The sequence below is a fragment of the Myxine glutinosa genome, chromosome 2, assembly GCF_964187855.1.
Source record: "Myxine glutinosa chromosome 2, kmMyxGlut1.1, whole genome shotgun sequence".
In the NCBI taxonomy this organism is placed as follows: domain Eukaryota; kingdom Metazoa; phylum Chordata; class Myxini; order Myxiniformes; family Myxinidae; genus Myxine; species Myxine glutinosa.
In genome coordinates, this window is record NC_136262.1 from 143,374,031 (window position 1) to 143,392,385 (window position 18,355).

Genomic DNA, 18,355 nt, shown 5'->3' on the forward strand with positions numbered 1-18,355 from the left:
CCCATCTTGTCGACCGCTCCCCCTTTTATATACTTTGTTTGCTTGTTTGTTTGATTTGTTTGTTTGATAAATGCTAGCTCTTTCACGAGCCTCGTCTCTGTATACAAAAAAAGAAAAAAAAAGAAAGGTGTTGCTATCAAGTGTTTGCCAGTTTGCCTTCCTTCCGGGAAAAGAAATGCCACTGTTATATTGTGACATCAGGATGTAACACTTGATGCCACTGCCATACCTTGACGTTCACACTGACGAAATATGGAGTAGCAATCAAAATAACACATAATATCAATGTTTCTACACGTTAGCAATGACTGTTCGTAGAGTGAACATTGTAAATATTGCTGATAACTTTTAAAGTCACAAATAAATGATCTCCTGCCTAAACTTCTGACTTAATCACAGCTTACACACAGGCGAGTTGCTGTCTTCCAATTGCGATCTCATGGTAATTTGTAGAACCAGGAGGAAGTTGCTTGATTATCCGCATCTTTTAGAAATCAATGTCCTGCAAAGTTCGCATAATTTTTTTTATCATTTGTAGAACCAGGAGGAAAGTGTTTGATTATCCGCATCTTTTAGAAATCAATGTCCTGCAAAGTTCGCATAATTTTTTTTAATCATTTGTAGAACCAGGAGGAAGGTGTTTGATTATCCACATCTTTTACAAATCATTGTCCTGCAAAGTTCGCACAATTTTGTATCATTTGTAGAACCAGGAGGAAGGTGTTTGATTATCCGCATCTTTTAGAAATCAATGTCCTGCAATGTTCGCACAATTTTGTATCATTTGTAAAACCAGGAGGAAGGTGTTTGATTATATCTGCATCTTTTAGAAATCGATGTCCTGCAAAGTTCGCACAATTTTGTATCATTTGTATAACCAGGACGAAGGTGTTTGATTATCCGCATCTTTAAGAAATCAATGTCCTGCAAAGTTCGCATAATTTATCATTTGGAGAACCAGGAGGAAGGTGTTTGATTATCTGCATCTTTTAGAAATCAATGTCCTGCAAAGTTCGCACAATTTTGTGTCATTTGTAGAACCAGGAGGAAGGTGTTTGATTATCCGCATCTTTTAGAAATCGATGTCCTGCAATGTTCACACAATTTTTTTTTCATTTGTCGAACCAGGAGGAAGGTGTTTGATTATCCGCATCTTTTAGAAATCAATGTCCTGCAAAGTTCGCATAATTTATCATTTGTAGAACCAGGAAGAAGGTGTTTGATTATCTGCATCTTTTAGAAATCAATGTCCTGCAAAGTTCACGCAATTTTGTATCATTTGTATAACCAGGACGAAGGTGTTTGATTATCCGCATCTTTTAGAAATCAATGTCCTGCAAAGTTCACGTAATTTTTTTAATCATTTGTAGAACCAGGAGGAAGGTGTTTGATTATCCACATCTTTTAGAAATCAATGTCCTGCAAAGTTCGCATAATTTTTTTAAATCATTTGTAGAACCAGGAGGAAGGTGTTTGATTATCCGCATCTTTTAGAAATCAATGTCCTGCAAAGTTCGCATAATTTTTTTAATCATTTGTAGAACCAGGAGGAAGGTGATTGATTATCCGCATCTTTTAGAAATCAATGTCCTGCAAAGTTCACATAATTTTTTTTATCATTTGTAGAACCAGGAGGAAGGTGTTTGATTTTCTGCATCTTTCAGAAATCAATGTCCTGCAAAGTTCGCACAATTTTGTATCATTTGTAGAACCAGGAGGAAGGTGGTTGATTATCCGCATCTTTTGCAAATCATTGTCCTGCAAAGTTCGCACAATTTTGTATCATTTGTAGAACCAGGAGGAAGGTGTTTGATTCTCCACATCTTTTAGAAATCAATGTCCTGCAAAGTTCGCACAATTTTGTATCATTTGTAAAACCAGGAGGAAGGTGTTTGATTATCCGCATCTTTTAGAAATCGATGTCCTGCAAAGTTCGCACAATTTTGTATCATTTGTAGAACCAGGAGGAAGGTGTTTGTTTATCCGCATCTTTTAGAAATCAACGTCCTGCAAAGTTTGCATAATTTTGTATCATTTGTAGAAACAGGAGAAAGGTGTTTGATTATCCACATCTTTTAGAAATCAATGTCCTGCAAAGTTCGCATAATTTTTTAAATCATTTGTAGACCGAGGAGGAAGGTGTTTGATTATCCGCATCTTTTAGAAATCGATGTCCTGCAAAGTTCGCACAATTTTGTATCATTTTTAGGACCAGGAGGAAGGTGTTTGATGATCCGCATCTTTTAGAAATCAATGTCCTGCAAAGGACATTGACATACAATTATCCTCCTCTTGACATACAAAGCCCTCCATAACCTGGCCCCATCCTACCTGGCTGACCTCCTCTCCAGACACACTCCCACCCGCAACCTCCGCTCTGCTGGTACCAACCTCTTGACCCCCTCCATCCGGACCAAATTCAGATCCTGGGGGGGACAGGGCCTTCTCCATCGCTGCTCCCACCCTCTGGAACTCACTACCTCACACCATCAGAGACTCCTCCTCACTCACCACATTCAAAACATCACTAAAGACCCACCTGTTTTTTTTTTTTTTTTTTTTTTTTTTTTTTTGTATACAAGATCGAGGCTCGTGAAAGAGCGAACATTAATCACACAGAAAGACAAACAGACACATAAAACAAATAACATCGGGAGCGGTAGACAAGATGGGGAGGGAGGGGGAAGGACACAAACACAACATTTGAGAGCAGGGACCGAGAGACATGGAGACATCGAGAGATCTGTGGGAGGGAGAGGGCTTTGGGGGGGAGGCATGTGAAGGGGGGGAGGCATGTGAAGGGGGGGAGGCATGTGAAGGGGGGGAGGCATGTGAAGGGGGGGGGGTGGGAGAGGTATAAACATATGGACACTGCCAGGATTTCCAGGAAATAAGTTGGAATTTCAAACAAGGTGGATCTGGGGTGAATTAGTGGGGGTAGAAAAGATCAAGGTTATGGATGGGGGAAGATAAGAGATGGTGGTGAACAGCTGTTTTAAAGACCTGGAGGGAGGAGAGGGATTGAAGGGAGTGTGGGAGTTTGTTCCACAGGCGGGAGAAAAGAGGAATGAAAGAGTGAAGGTGAGCAGAGAGCCGAGATTTCGGCAGTTTAACCATCAGAGGGTTGCTGGCAGATCTTGTGCGACCTGTAGGAATATTTGGGGGACAGAGCACAGAGAGAGCTGGGGGAGCAAGGCCGGAGAGGAGTCGGTAGAAGACAGAAAGACCACCTACCTGCCTGCGGTGAGTGAGTGAAAGGCCCTCAGAGATAGCTTCATCGCGGGAGATTCCAATGATTTTGAAAGCTTTGGATTCAACAGCGTGAAGCCGAGCCAGGTGTGAGGCAGGAGCACCAGCCCATAGGGGAGAACAGTATTCCATTGAGCTGCGGATGAAAGCCTTGTAAGTGGTGAGGAGCTCAGGTGTGCCGAGGAAGGACTTCGCACGACGGAGGATGCCCAGTCGGCGACTGGCTTTGGAGGCCAGCTTGGAAATGTGGTTATCCCAAGAAAGATCATGGCAGATAGTGAGACCCAAAAGCTTGAGTGACAGAACTTCTTGGAGAGGATTGTTGAGAAAGTAGATGGGAGGGTTGTCCAGTCGATCTTTTCGGAGAGACATAGTAAGAGAGTGAGATTTGGCAGGATTGAAAGACATGTTCCACTTGTTTGACCAGTCTGTGATTTTGTCCAGGTCTTCAGAGAGTGAGGAGGCTGCAGACTGCCGATCTGAGGGAAGAGGAATGGAGCGGCAGAGAGTGGAGTCATCAGCAAAGAGATAGAGAGGATTTTCCAGAGAGTCAGAGAGATCATTGATAAAGACCAGAAAAAGCACAGGGCCCAGCACACTTCCTTGGGGAACTCCAGCCTGAACAGGAAGGGGAGATGAGAGAAATCCATTCAGGGCCACACGTTGACTACGACGAGAGAGGAAGTCCGCAAGCCATGCATGGAGATTTCCATGGATACCATAGGAGGAGAGTTTGGTGAGCAGAGCTGGGTGCCAGACCGTATCAAAGGCCCTTGATATGTCAAGGGAGACAGCTCTGATTTCCTGTTTGGCATTGAGGACCTCCATCCATTGTTGAGACAGCAGAAGCAGCATGTCCAGAGTAGAGTGACCTGGTCTGAAACCAAATTGATGATCAGAGATCAAGCCATTGGAGAAGAGGAAAGATTTCATATCCGAAGCAATGATGGATTCCATGACTTTGCTGATAATTGGGAGCAGGCTGATTGGTCTGTAGTTGCAAGGATCTGTTTTTGCACCTTTTTTGTGTAAAGCGGTAATGTTAGCTGATTTCCAGGATGCTGGCAGATGACCTTGAGCAAAAGATAGGGTGAAAAGAACAGAGAGAGGGTGAGATAGAGCGGCAGAGCAGGATTTTAAGACCCGTGGGCTGATGCCGTCTGGTCCAGTTGCAGAATCAGAGTCGAGGTTTGACAAAAACTCCTCCACCTTGTCAGGAGAGAAGGACACAGAGTCCAGGAGCAGTTGGGTTCGACTGGGAAAGGTGGGAACAGAGAGAGATGGGTTTGGGACTAAGGATTTCGAGGCGAACACAGAGTTGAGGCATTCGGCTTTGTCACGTGCGATGTCAACTGTGTGGCCATTTGAGGTAAGGGAGGGGATGGAGGGGGAACAAACACCAGAAACGGATTTGACCAGACGCCACCAGGATTTGGAGGAAGGAGACAGGTTTGAGAGTTCATTCTTGAGTGAGGAGAGATAGTGCTTCCTGGCACTCCTGAGGGTAGACACACACTTGTTCCGAGCTTGGTGGAAGGAACTGAGATTTCCTTCAGTTGGATTAGCCTTCCAAGAGGCAAAGGCAAGTTGTTTCAGGGCAACTGCCTCACCACAAGATTCAGTGTACCATGGACGGGAGGAAGGGTAAGACAATTGAAGGCGAGATGGGATAAATCTGTGCATGAGAGAGATCAGTTTGCTTTGGAAGAATTCCCAGGAAGAATTGATGTCAGAGGCAGTGGAGATGGGAGACCAATCCAGACGATTGATGGCTGCTTGAAGACCGTCCCAGTCGGCCTGAGTGAAATGCCAGACTCGTCGACGCTGAGGAGGCTCTCTGAGAATGGCCAGAGAGATGTCCACTTTGACAAGCACATGATCAGAAGAACCGATTGGAGCAGAAGAAGAGCAGCAGACATTAGCAGGGAAGTTTGTCATAACCAAGTCTAGAAGAGAAGATACTCCATTGGCTGAGATCCGGGTCGGGAAATTGACAGATTGTGTCAATCCCAGTGAGTCACAGAAGTCCTTTGCTGAGGTGCCATGACTAGTGAGAGAGGAACCCACACCCAACCAGGTGGCATGATGACAGTTGAAGTCACCACATATGAGGAAGAGAGAGTTGGGATGAGTGGATAGAAGTTGGTCCATGTTGTCAGACATTGAAATGTAGATGGAGTCATCACTGTTTGGGGGACGGTACAGAACACATATGAACAAAAGGTGGGAGCGGAGAGGAAGCCGTAACCAGAGGTACTCCTGCGGGTGAGGAGGAAAGAGAGCAGTGCAAGGAGAGTGAGGAAGAGAGTTTTTGACAAAGATAGCCACCCCACCACCAGGCCGAGGCTCAGGTCTATCATACCGGAGGAGGGAGTAACCAGGAAGAGATATTAAGGAATCAGAGACATCTTGAAGGAGGAAAGTCTCTGTTAAGCAGATCAAGTCTGGATTGTCAGAAGCAACCTGTATGGAGAGATCAGTCAGGTTTGAGCGAAGGCCCCGGATGTTTGAGGTCCATACCGTTAATGAAGAGAGAGGGGGAGCATCGGGTACAGGACAGGGGAGGGGAGGAGTAGGGTAAGATGAAGGATGAGAGGGGGAGGTAGGGAGAGCAGTTGATAGTGTTTCAGATGTTGCAGAAGAGTTCCAAGAAAGGGAAGGATGAGGAGGATGAAAGGTTTGCTGGTGAAGGGATGCGGCACAGTGAGGGGTTGTTTGAGGGGGGGGAGAGGAAAGTAGAAGGTTTGGGGGGGTGGAGGTATGAGATAGAAGGGAGACGAAGTGGGGAGGAGACAGCTTGGAGGAGGAGGGGGGAGGAGAGAGAATTGGAGAGGAATGGTATGGGGGGAGAATTGAATGGGAGGGATTGGGGGGGAGTTTTGAAGGGGAGGAGTGAGGGGGGAGTTTAGGAGGGGAGGGGCAAGGGGGGAGTTTTGGAGGGAAGGGGAAAGGGGGGAGATCAGGAGTGGAGGGGCAAGGGGGGGGATTAGGAGGGGAGGGGCAAAGGGGAAGTTTAGGAGGGGAAGGGCAAGGGGGGAGTTCAGGAGTGGAGGGGCAAGGGGGGAGTTTAAGAGTGGAGGGGCAAGGGGGAAGTTTCGGAGTGTAGGTGCAAGGGGGGGGATTTGGATGGGAGGGGCAAGAGGGGAGTTTAGAAAGTGGATGATTAATGAAAGACGAACATTGATAACAAATTGGGTTTGTTGTGATTTTCAAGTTAGCAATCCGGTTCAGGATGATGGAGGAGGGATGGAATGAATGTGAATTTAGACCATGTAGTGAGGGAGACGTATAAGATATTGAATTTCTTTTTTTTGAAGTGGAATGAGTTGGAGAGGAAATTGAGAAAAGCCTTTTAAATAGGAAGAAAAACAGCGTGTTGTAATATACCACTGAATAAAAAACAGAAGGGGAAAGGTTAAACATATTTAAAAATATTTAAACAGAACTATGAACAATCTTATATGCACAAAAATACCAACGGGGGGAGAGCCGAGAGGGACCACCACGAGTCACATGAACAGGGCAAACGGTGGATGGCAAGGAGATAATGGGGGTGGGGCGAACAGCACACCTGGACAGAAAATACAGGATGAGACAACAGTACACGTGGAGAAAAGAAAAGAAATGTTTTTGTTTTTTTGTTTTTTTTTTGGGGGGGGGGGGGGGGGTGGGGATTTAGAACGTTAGACTGTTCGGGGTAGAAGGGAAAAAACCAAGAGCCAAGCAAAACACACTTAAGTTAACAAAACACCGACGGGGGTACAACTACAGTACAAGGCCACACACGAGGAGCAGAACACGATTAATTAAATACGAGTTACAGGAAATTCAAACCAAAACTAACTATAATCAAACAATATCACATGGACGATAAAATAACGAATTGAAATTTGACAATCTATCTGGGGAAATGGGGGAGAAACACGTGGTCGAAGAACGAACGAACGAATAAGAAAGAATAAACGAATGAGCACAGAGAAGGTAATGACTTTTTTTTTTGTTTTTTTGAGTTGAGATTTACATAAGGAAGTAGGCTTTGGGGTGGAAAGACTGCGAAAACAGAGAACGAAAGTTATTGGATCACAAACGACAGGCGCCGAGAGAAAAACAAAGCCTCAAGGTTGTACAGTGTACACTGTACAGGGCCTCGAGGCGACACGAATTAACGCGATTTTCAATACAGGTATGAAAGATTTGCACCGAAAATCTTTGACGGGACAATATACGTACATACACCATAAAAGAAATACAGTTATAACGAAAATACAAATTGGAACAATGACTTAACTTCGATTTCGATGGAGAGCGTGGAGACCTGCGAAAAAACGAACCGTCGCCAGCAAGACCGGAAACGGAAGTCCAACATTGTCCAACATTTCGCACTGTTCAACACTGCATTCAACATTCAACCCACAGCATTTAACCCCTGACTATCTCTTCTCCTTCTCCCTCCTTTTGCTTTAAATATTTCCCTATTGATTCTTGTCTTTTTGCAATTGTTGTTTTCATGTATTGTTATGCATTATGTTTGCCACTCTGTCAAAGCGCCTTTGGGCTTCTGGAAAAGCGCTATACAAAATAAATGAATTATTATTATTATTATTAATGTCCTGCAAAGTTCGCACAATTTGTCATCATTTGTAGAACCAGGAGGAAGGTGTTTGATTATCCGCATCTTTTAGAAATCGATCTTCTGCAAAGTTCGCACAATTTTGTATCATTACCTCCGCCACCGAAGGTGGCACAAGTTATGTTTTCACCCCTGTCTGTTTGTGAGCAGGATGTCTCAAAAAGTTATGGACGCATTCCAACCAAACCTGGTGAACATATTGGGTATCTGATGAGGACAAATTAATTATACTTGGATAAAGATCGAGATCTGGATACTCATATTTTTAAAGTGATTCTTCATCATTTAAAGATAGTGTCAAAAACGATATTTCGCACGGTATTTCAAAAGGTTATGAACGGATTTGGATGAAACTTGGTGGACAGGTTGGGTGTGTGACAAGGAAGAATTGATTCGATTTTGGTGAAGATCTGGAGCCAGATCTGGCCTATCAGTTGGATACGAAACGCAAACTGTTCAGCCTGGCAGAGTTATGCGATATACTGAGTTATTTTTATTGGTTATTAAGCCTCCCCCTATACTCTTATAACATATGTGAAGGCTTATTGCTGTTGTAGAGTTTGTTTTTACAATTACTGCCCCCAATTTTTTATGGTACCACAGAGTTTATTAGACCCCTATAAGTACGAAACCACCATTTAAAAAGGGTTTTTTTTGCCTGCACTCTCAACATCAAATTTCCAAACTGTATCAATTTCCGAGCTGTATCTCGGAACCGGCTGGGACTTTTGGAATGAAATTTTCCTTTTATTTATTTATTTATTTTTTTTTGGAGACAAGATCGAGGCTCCTGGAGAAGATTGTCATGGGGACCGCAAGGCTAACCCCCGCTCTAGCATGGGAAATGGCCTTAAAATGCATGTTGTGTGTTGTTGTATCGAGGCTCGTGCAAGAGCTAACCTTAATCACACAAAAAACAAACGGACACATGAAACATATAATAAAGGAAGCAGGCGACAAGATAGGGAGAGAGAGGGAAGCACACAAGTACAACATTTGAGAGCCAGGGAATCTGTGGGAGGAAGAGGGCTTGGGGGGAGGAGTCGTGGGACGGGGGGTGGAGGGTGGAAGAGTTACACTGGACAGTGGTATAATATACACATGGACACTGCTAGGACTTGCAGGAAAGAAGTTGGTATTTCACAAAAGTGGATTTGGGGTGAATTAACGGGGGAAGAAAAGATCAAGGTTTTGGATGGGGGAAGACAAGAGATGGTGGTGAACAGCTGTTTTAAAGACCTGGAGGGTGGAGTGGGATTGAAGAGAGTGGGGGAGTTTGTTCCAGAGGCGGGAAAAAAGAGGAATGAAAGAGTGAAGGTGAGCAGAGAGCCTAGATTTTGGCAGATTCACCAGAAGAGGGTTGCAGGCAGATCTTGTGCGACCTGTAGGAATATTTGGGGGACAGAGCACGGACAGAGCTGGGGGAGCTCGGCCGGAGAGGAGTCGGTAGAAGACAGATCAATATAAAATAGTAGCATGAATAATTTATATCAATATAAAATATGCGGGATTGACATAATTTGTTGGCATTGACCTTATTTTAAGGTCATGACGTAATTATATACATTTTAAATTTTTCCACCAAAATGCGGACAAACGTCCGAATCAGACCAAAATTCCCCTTTATGGACAGCACAGAGCAAGTTACATATGAACCTAATTTACGTCAGAACCCTTCAGGTTAATAAAATAATGAAATAAGGTAGTTTCATTCGAAGGGGGTTGATGGTGGACCATGTGTGCCCTCTAAAACCAGGGGTGGGGATGGGCGGGGGGGGGGGGGGGGGCACAAATAACGAAAAGAGCAGAGGGTGCACTACCAGAAAGAAGGCAGTAGAAGACAGACAGACACCACCGACATGTCTGCAATGGTGAAGTGATAAGCGTGTGGACTCAGCTTAATCGCAGGAGATTCTAATGATCTTGAAGGCCTTGGCCTGACCTCATGTTTTATGCATGTGTAATTCAGCCATTGGCTGCCAGACATGCTTTGAATAAACCATTTTTGATTGATTGATTGATTGGTTTCCATGGCGTCAAGCTAAGCAAGGTGTGAGGCAGGGGATCCAACCCAGAGGAGAGAGCATGAAGGCCTTGTAGGTGGACAGGAGTTAGGTGTGCCAAGGAAGGACTTTGTATGATGGAGGATGCCCAGTCGGCGGCTAGCTCTTGAGATCAACTTAGAAATGTGTTTTGCTCAACAAAGATAATGGCTGATAGTGACACCCAAGAGTTTGAATGAATGAACCTCATCAAGAGGATTATTAAGAAAGTAGATAGGAAGGTTTGCCAGATGGTCCTTTCAGAGAGAATTTGTGAGAGTGTGAGATTTGTTAGGATTGAAAGGTATAGTCCTTGTGTTTGACCAGCTTGTGATTTTTCAAGGTCTGAAGAGAGGGAAGAGGCTTCAGCCTGTCTGAAGTGTGAGGGATGGCACGGCAGAGGGTGAGCACCAAGTATATAAAAGGGATTTTCCAGAGAGTCAGAAAGATCATTGTTGAAAATCAGGAATAGGACTGAGCCCAGAATACTGCCTCGGGACTCTCCAGTCTTCACAGAGAGACGAAATGATAGGATTCCATTGAGAGCCACACGTTGGCTACTAGAGTAGAGGAAGTCAGAATTCCGGATGTGTGGAGTTGGCCTTGGATGCCATAGGTAGAGGGTTTAGAGGGTAAGGCGGGATGCCAGACTGTATCAAAAGCATGAGATATGTCCAGAAAACTGGCCTGATCTCATGTCTGACATTGAGGATCTCCATCCAGTGTTGGGTGAGTAGAAGCAGCATGTCCATGGTGCAGTGACCTGTTCTGAAACCAAATTGATGATCTGACATGAGGCTGTTGGAGAAAAGGAATAATTCCACATAAACTGTGATGATGGATTCCATGACATTGCTGATGAGTGGAATTAAGCTGATAGGTCTGTAGTTGAGGGGATCTGTTTTTTTACCTTTTTATGTTATGCAGCGATGTTGGCGGATTTCCAAGCAGATGGAAGATACCTCGAGCAAATGACAGGATGAACAAGAAAAAGAGCAACCAGAGATTGCAAACCCTCGCCAGGATGTATTTTTAGTGGTTTTTAAGGCTTTTGTGTTACAACAAATATGGCGGCCGAACCACGTGACCGATGACGTCATCATTATTTGTTTTTAAACTAATTTATTCCTAGATTATGCTCAAAAAATGTCATCTTGATCGGATGAAATTTTGTACTTGTCGAATTATGACGTCATAATGGAGGCACCTATGACATCATCATTAACATATTTTATTCCCCATGGAGAGTTCTTTACAACGAGCCATGTCTCAATTTTTTCTATTCAGTGCTTTCCGAGATATAGATGTGCAAAGTTTTTCGGTTTTTCCAAGATGGCGGCCGAACCACGTGACCAATGACGTCATTATTATTTTCTTTTCTACACAAATTTATGCCGACATGGCGCTCAAGAAATTTCATCTTGATAGGATGAAGTTTTGTACTTGTCGAATTATGACGTCATAATGGAGGCATCTATGCTATCATCATTAACATATTTTATTCCCCATGGAGAGTTCTTTACAATGAGCCATGTCTCAATTTTTTCTATTCAACGCTTTCGGAGATATACAGTGCGTATCAAAAACAAGGTAATCCGAATTCAAGGGGTTAATATGCAAAGGTTATTTAGTTTGACAATTTACATGTGGTTTACCAAATATGAGGAGATCCTCAGCTTTTCATTGATGCCTTTCATGCATCATTGCTGTCACACATGACCGAGTACATGTTCATTGAAAATGACAAGTTCAAATCGCATTTTTACAAGTTTGGCTAATCGGTGCAAAACAGTTTTAAATGGACGTATTACTTGTCGACTGCCAAGTTGATTATGTAAAATTGTTAAGCTGGTCTGGTAATCGTCGGTTGCGTCATCCTTTGTTTAAGATGGGTATTTAAGATGGGCCTACAGTGTATGGGTTTAGAGACAGTCTGAGTCATTGAAAAGATGGTTCAACGTACGACTGAACAGCGGACCTTCGTGGTTACAACCTTTCACCAAACTGGAAGTTTGCAGTGAACTCGTGATGCGTTCAGGGAACGTTTCCCAGAACGGGAGCCTCCAGCAGCCAAAACCATCTGGGCGAATGTTAGAAAATACCAAGAGCATGGCACTAGCTTCAACCGCAACAAGGATAATTCTGGTAGGAGGCGCACTGGGTAATCGGAAATGAACATTGCAGCAGTAAGGCAGCAAGTTTTGGAGCATCCTAGGGATACCAGTGCAAGACGAAATGGGACGGGATTGCCTTCGGCAACATTCAACCGAATCACAAGACTGGACCTCCACCAACATCCATATCGGATTCACATCCGGCATCAACTTACGCCAGGGGATTTTGCCACGAGGCTGGTGCTTGCCAGATAGTTGATAGCATGTTGCGAAGCAGATGTCAATTTCCTGCGGTATCTCGTTATCGGCGACGAAGCTGCTTTCGCCATGGACGGCAAGGTGAATACCCATAATGTTCTTGAATATGCACTGACAGGACAACCCCCGGAATTTAATTTTGACACCAACATGAGTCGACAAAAGTGGACTGTTTGGTTGGGACTTTGTGGAAGTGGTCAGGTGATCGGACCATTTTTCTTTCAAAGGAATATCAATGGTAACAGCTATTTGCAGATGATCAATGATGAAGTTTTACCGCAGCTGGAGGAGATCTTTGAGCGACAGGTTCGTGGTGTCTTCAGATATCTCTGATGGGCCCAAGACGGCGCCCCAGCACATCGTCTTATCGTTGTCCGAGATTGACTGAGGGAACTCTTTGGAGACCGAGTCATCGCCCTCAACAATGCAGTGGAATGGCCGCCAAGATCACCTGACCTCACACCATGTGATTATTTCCTTTGGGGACATTTAAAGAACAAGGTGTTCATAACTCCTCCCCGTGATCTTGACGAATTGCAGGGCCGTATTCGACATGAAGTGGATGCTTTGTGCAATGACCCGGCTATGGTGAGACGAGCAGTTCAGGGCATGCTCCGCTGCTGTGAGCTTTGTGTTGAAAGGTGAGGTGGACATGTTGAAGGTGTGGGTGCATAAAGGCCAATCATTCCTGAGAAAAGTTCACATCTGACGTTCATTTTGCACCAATTATCCTGACTTGCATCGATTAGCCAAACTTGTAAAATGCGATTTGAACTTGTCATTTTCAATGAACATGTACTCGGTCATGTGTGACAGCAATGATGCATGGAAGGTATCAATGGAAAGCTGAGGATCTCCTCTTAATTAGTAAACCACATGTAAATTGTCAAAATAAATAACCTTTGCATATTAACCCCTTGAATTCGGATTACCTTTTTTTTGATACGCACTGTAGAGGTGCAAAGTTTTTCGATTTTTCCAAGATGGCAGCCAAACCACGTGACATATGAGGTCATAATTATCATTAAAAAATTCTACAAGTGGAGATGCACCTATGGTGAAAATTTCCTGTCAATCGGACCAACGGTTGCAGATAAAATCATATTTATTCTGTGCAGACAAACAGACAAACAGACTCAAATGCAATACCCTCTCCTCTGGCGAAGGTAAAAAGGCAGAGAGAGGAAGTGCAAGAGCAGCAGAGAAGGTTGTTAAGACACGTGAGCTGTTGCCATCCGGTCCAGTAGCAGAGTCAGAGTCGAGGGTTGAAAGAGCCTTCTGCACCTTATCAGGTGCAAAAGACAGAGTCCAGGAACAGTTGGGTACGACTGAAAAGTGTGGGTTTAGAGAGTGCGTGGTTGTGGACAAGATTTGGAAGCAAACAGAATTGAGGCATTCGGCCTTCTCATGAGCGGAGTCGGCTGTGAGGCAATTTGAAGAGAGGGAATGGATGGAAGGGGAAGAGATACTCCAGACAGACTTGACAAGATGGCACCAGGTTTTAGAGGTGGGAGACAAGTTTGAAAGTTCATTCTTGAGGTTGGACAGATGTTGTTTTCTGGCTCTCGTGAGAGTGGACACATACTTGTTGTGGACTTTTTGGAATGCATTTAAATTGCCTTCGGTCGGATTTGCCTTTTAGGAAGAGAAGGCAAGTTGTTTTAGCTCATCTGCCCTACCATGGGATTCAGTGTATTGTGGGCAGGAAGAAGGGTTTGGCTGCTGCTTGGCTGCATCATTTTCTGGGGGCGCAGCTGTGCCAATGCCCCCTTACCATCTAGCTGGAACTCATTTTGCTTGTATTAAGGCTAGGATGATTGAAGACGAGATGGGATGAATCTGTGCATGAGAGAGATAAGGTTTCTGAAGAAGAATTCCCAGGATAAGTTCATATCGTGGATGGTAGATTTGGAAGACCTGACCCTTTAGAGAGATGGCTGCTTGTAGTCCCTGCCAATCGAAGTGCCATGCCAGATTCACGCATCATGATTTAGAAAATTATTTAGATGGTGAGGTAATGTTATTGCAAAATAGACATGCGGCCCCCCGATGACGTACCAAAATTATTGTGGCTCGCCCGCAAAAAATATTGCCCACTCCTGCCATATATTACATATATATCAGCTTATTTCTGTTGTAGGATTTGTTTCTACAATTGGCACCTGCAATTTTTAATGGTATCACAGGTTCTTACACCCATGGGAGAACTAAACCACCGTTTAGAATTTTTTTTTTCTTCCTGCACTCTCAACACTCCAAATTTCCAAACTCATCAGTTTCCGAGTTGTATCTTGGAGTCAGCTGAGACTTTCGGAATGAAAATTTGCATCAAAAACATGAAAAGAAAGTACGTTGGGTTGACCTATTTTTTGACCTTGACCTAATTTTAAGGTATTGACCTAATTATAGACATTTTAACATTTCTGCCATTACTCGAATACAGTTCGTCCGATCGGAACAGAATTGCCATCCCCAGGTATCTTCGGGCAAGGAGCATTTAGACCTAATTTACATCATACCCCTCTGGATTAAAGGTCAGTCTAACAACCCTCGGAGTACTAAACCACCATTTAGGATTTTCTCCATTTTTCTTCCAGTGTGGAGGTGTATCTCGTGGCTGGCTGGGACTTTCGGAATGAAATTTTGCTTCAATAATGGGAATATAATCTAAGAATGTGACGTTGACATATTTTTTGACCTCAACCTATTTTAAGGTCATGGCTCAATTATAGACATTTTAATATGTTTCACCACAACTCGACTGAGGTTTGTCGAATCGGAACTATATTGCCCTCTCAAGTCTTGAGCAAGTCGCATTTACACTTTATTTACATTATACGTCTCTGGGTTAAAGGTCAACATCAAATGCCGGTCTAAAAAAAAAAAAACACGTTTTTTTGTCATCGCTCAATTTTGTCATTGTGGAATCTTAAAAACTGCTTGGTCTTCCAAGATGTTTTTGCATCGTAATAGTGGACCTGCACTGAACTTTGTATATTTGAGCTACTTTTTTTGGATTGTGGCCTAATTACCAAAAAGACACATTTTATATCATAACTTGAATAATTTTCCTCCAATTTTCATGATGCTGAGTTTTCTGGATAAATTGTAAATGGAGACACATTTTCTTCATCATCCACTCTACCCCTAAATGTTGAATGCCAAGGTCATAATATGGCATATGGTGGGCCTGGCCACCTTTGGATTGCGGGCCAAGGATAAGCCGCTGGCAATCGCATTTATCTAGTAGAGTGGCTTTTTCCTAATTATTTTTATTCCTCTTACCTTTACTTTTTGTCACGTTCTTTAAGAATTTGGGAAACATGGATTGTTATCTTACTTTAATTCACCAAATGTCTGTTTGTCTGTCTGTCTGTTCCCAGCTACCGCAAAAACAGCTGAACCGATCACAACGAAATTTTGGGTGGGTAATCCTGGGATCCCCTGGAGTAAAATAGGCTAGATTGTTATTCAAATTCGGAATTTTTTTCCAATTTTCCAGTTTTTCCAAACACGATGGAATAATATTTACCGATATGAACAGTGATGTGGCTTTTATTGAAATTCTGCAAATACTGTTTAGATTTTGATGATTTGCGTGTGATATGATTTAACGGATGTTTATATAAATCGTTTAAAATAAAAAAGCCTTCAATTTCTAATATTTTGCCTTTTCATTTGGCAAAATAGGGCGGGTACCAGGCATGTACCGTTGCTAGTATTATAAATAAAAAAATTCATTTATGGTTATGAAACCTTGTAAATTGGACCTCGTAAAGATATTCACTAAACAATATGAAGTTTAAGGTTATTATTTTAAAAATAATTCTAACCATTCAGACTGATTTGTGCATTTCCTGATATTTTTGCTATGATATGTGTTTCTAAGTTAAAATGATGTTCTCCTGATCCATTCTGATATACCATTCCAAACAGGAAGGAGATTAGGTGCTGATGAAGCAATTTACACTCGTACGACATCTCTCAAGGCTCCAATGATTTCCACCTACTTTTGGGTTTGCTGGAGGAACATTTTTGATCCAAGACTTTGATGAGCCTCCACCATGGATCAACTCAAACATTCATTCCAACTCGCTGTTGCTCATCTGTGGCAATTTGGCTTGCTGTCAGATCGTCAACAACAGGCCAAGGAATTCCAGTTTGAGCCTTCTGCCACTCTGTGGGTCTGGTTCAATCTGTAATCATCGTAACCCAGATGTCTGCCACTCTTGCATCCTCGCTCCTACCTCCACGGTGTCTCCAAATCCCCTTGTGACTCATCTGAGAATGTTCTTGTCAAAGCCCAAATATCTCTGGCTATTGTGAGGCAACAACAACAATGTCCCAGGATATGTCTGTTTGAACAGGCCAACTGGCAGGAACTGCAATCTGCCCTTTTAAAAAGAAATATTGAGCTGCCATCTGCACAGCATATGAAATTGATTCTGTTTGAAATACTTTCACAAAAGCCTATTTTTTCTCATATGCTGGTTTTCCCCACTCCGTCTCTGGTTATCCTATGCAGACGCTCAGCCCCGGCCCACTGAATGCTGCTGTCAAAAGCTCGCTTTCACCATATGGAAGGCTAACCCAACTGAGGGTCATTGGATGATATTCTGTAAGGTTTACAGAAGGAGTTGTCATCATTGATTGTAATACAGCATGGGACTGTGAGTTAGTATGAGTTCTCATAGGTGTGCAGCAGTGCCTCTGATGCAGGGCACTCCAAGTTAAAGCAGGAATTTGTAATTCGTTCAGGGTGTCAGCAATAGCTCGTCTATGCTTCTTGAAGGACACTTTAATTTTCAATGTCTACCAACTAATGCCAGCAGATGGGACGCTCAGTTAAAGGTCACCAACGAATGCCGATAGATAAGACGTCCAGTTTAATGCCCATTGAGGGAAACATTGAATGATGCCTCACACTTCCTGCAGAACATCAAGATGACAGTTTATAGCTGTGCCTACATTTGAACCTTAGCTAGATAACTCAGCCATGAGTGCACATACCTCGAGGTTATGCAAAAGGAATGTGTCCATCCATAGCCAAGCCAGAAAGCACAATCTTGCAAATCTCCACGTGGTACAGTGGTACACCCAAACAGTCTCCTTCCTCAAAGTAATGTTGAAGTCTTTTGAAGTCTGTCTCTTGCTCTAGACTATCCCTCAACTCAAATGGCATTGCCACAGACTTTGCTCGAGGTAGGACAGAATGGCTCAACTTAGGGTTTGCCTCTAAATATTATGTTCCCATCCAATCCTGTTCTCTCCCAATAGTATTCCCGATACCCACTATATACTGGACATTGTGTCGTTCCAACTGAGAAGTTATTGAAAGTTTTGTCCAACCGTGACCTTGCTTTGGCGAGACGCCCAGATGGTATCAGTGCTATTGTTTTCAAATCCCACTCTGTTGCTCATTGAAGTCTTGCTGTTCGTGTTCGCAATTCAGTAAATACTGGAAAGCCACAAGGCAGTGTCTTGGGCTAAGTCCTGTAAAAAGTTCATATAAAGGGGCGCCAATTTGATTTATACACCTGCATGAAGAAGTAAATGTATTTTATTTGCCAGATGCAGGGCGCCCCTTTATATGAACCTTTCTGGAGCATTACTTGGTTCCTCCTCAGAACACAAGGGTAGTCCAGAATGCACACGAGATTTTTCGAATGTCCCTTATTTTGTATTGTTTAGCATTTTCTACAAGGTAAGGAATGTCCCTCCTTTTCTATACTTTGCCACATGGCACATCCCCTCATATAAAGGGGTCTTTTCTATGCCCTTGGCATTTTACCCAATAATGTCCCTTCTTTTCTATAGTTTGTCACATGGCACATCCCATATAAAGGGTCCTTTTCTATGCCCGTGGTATTTTTCACAGGATGCATTTTAAATACGAACAAAATACATTTGTTCATCGCACAAGACTTTATTGAAGACGATATTAAAGACTTGAAAAAGTAAAGGAAAAAAAAAAAATTCAACCCAGACAGGATTTGAACCCACAATCACCAGCTAGTGAGTCTGATGCTTTATCCATTAGGCCATTGGGCCAGCATGTTGGA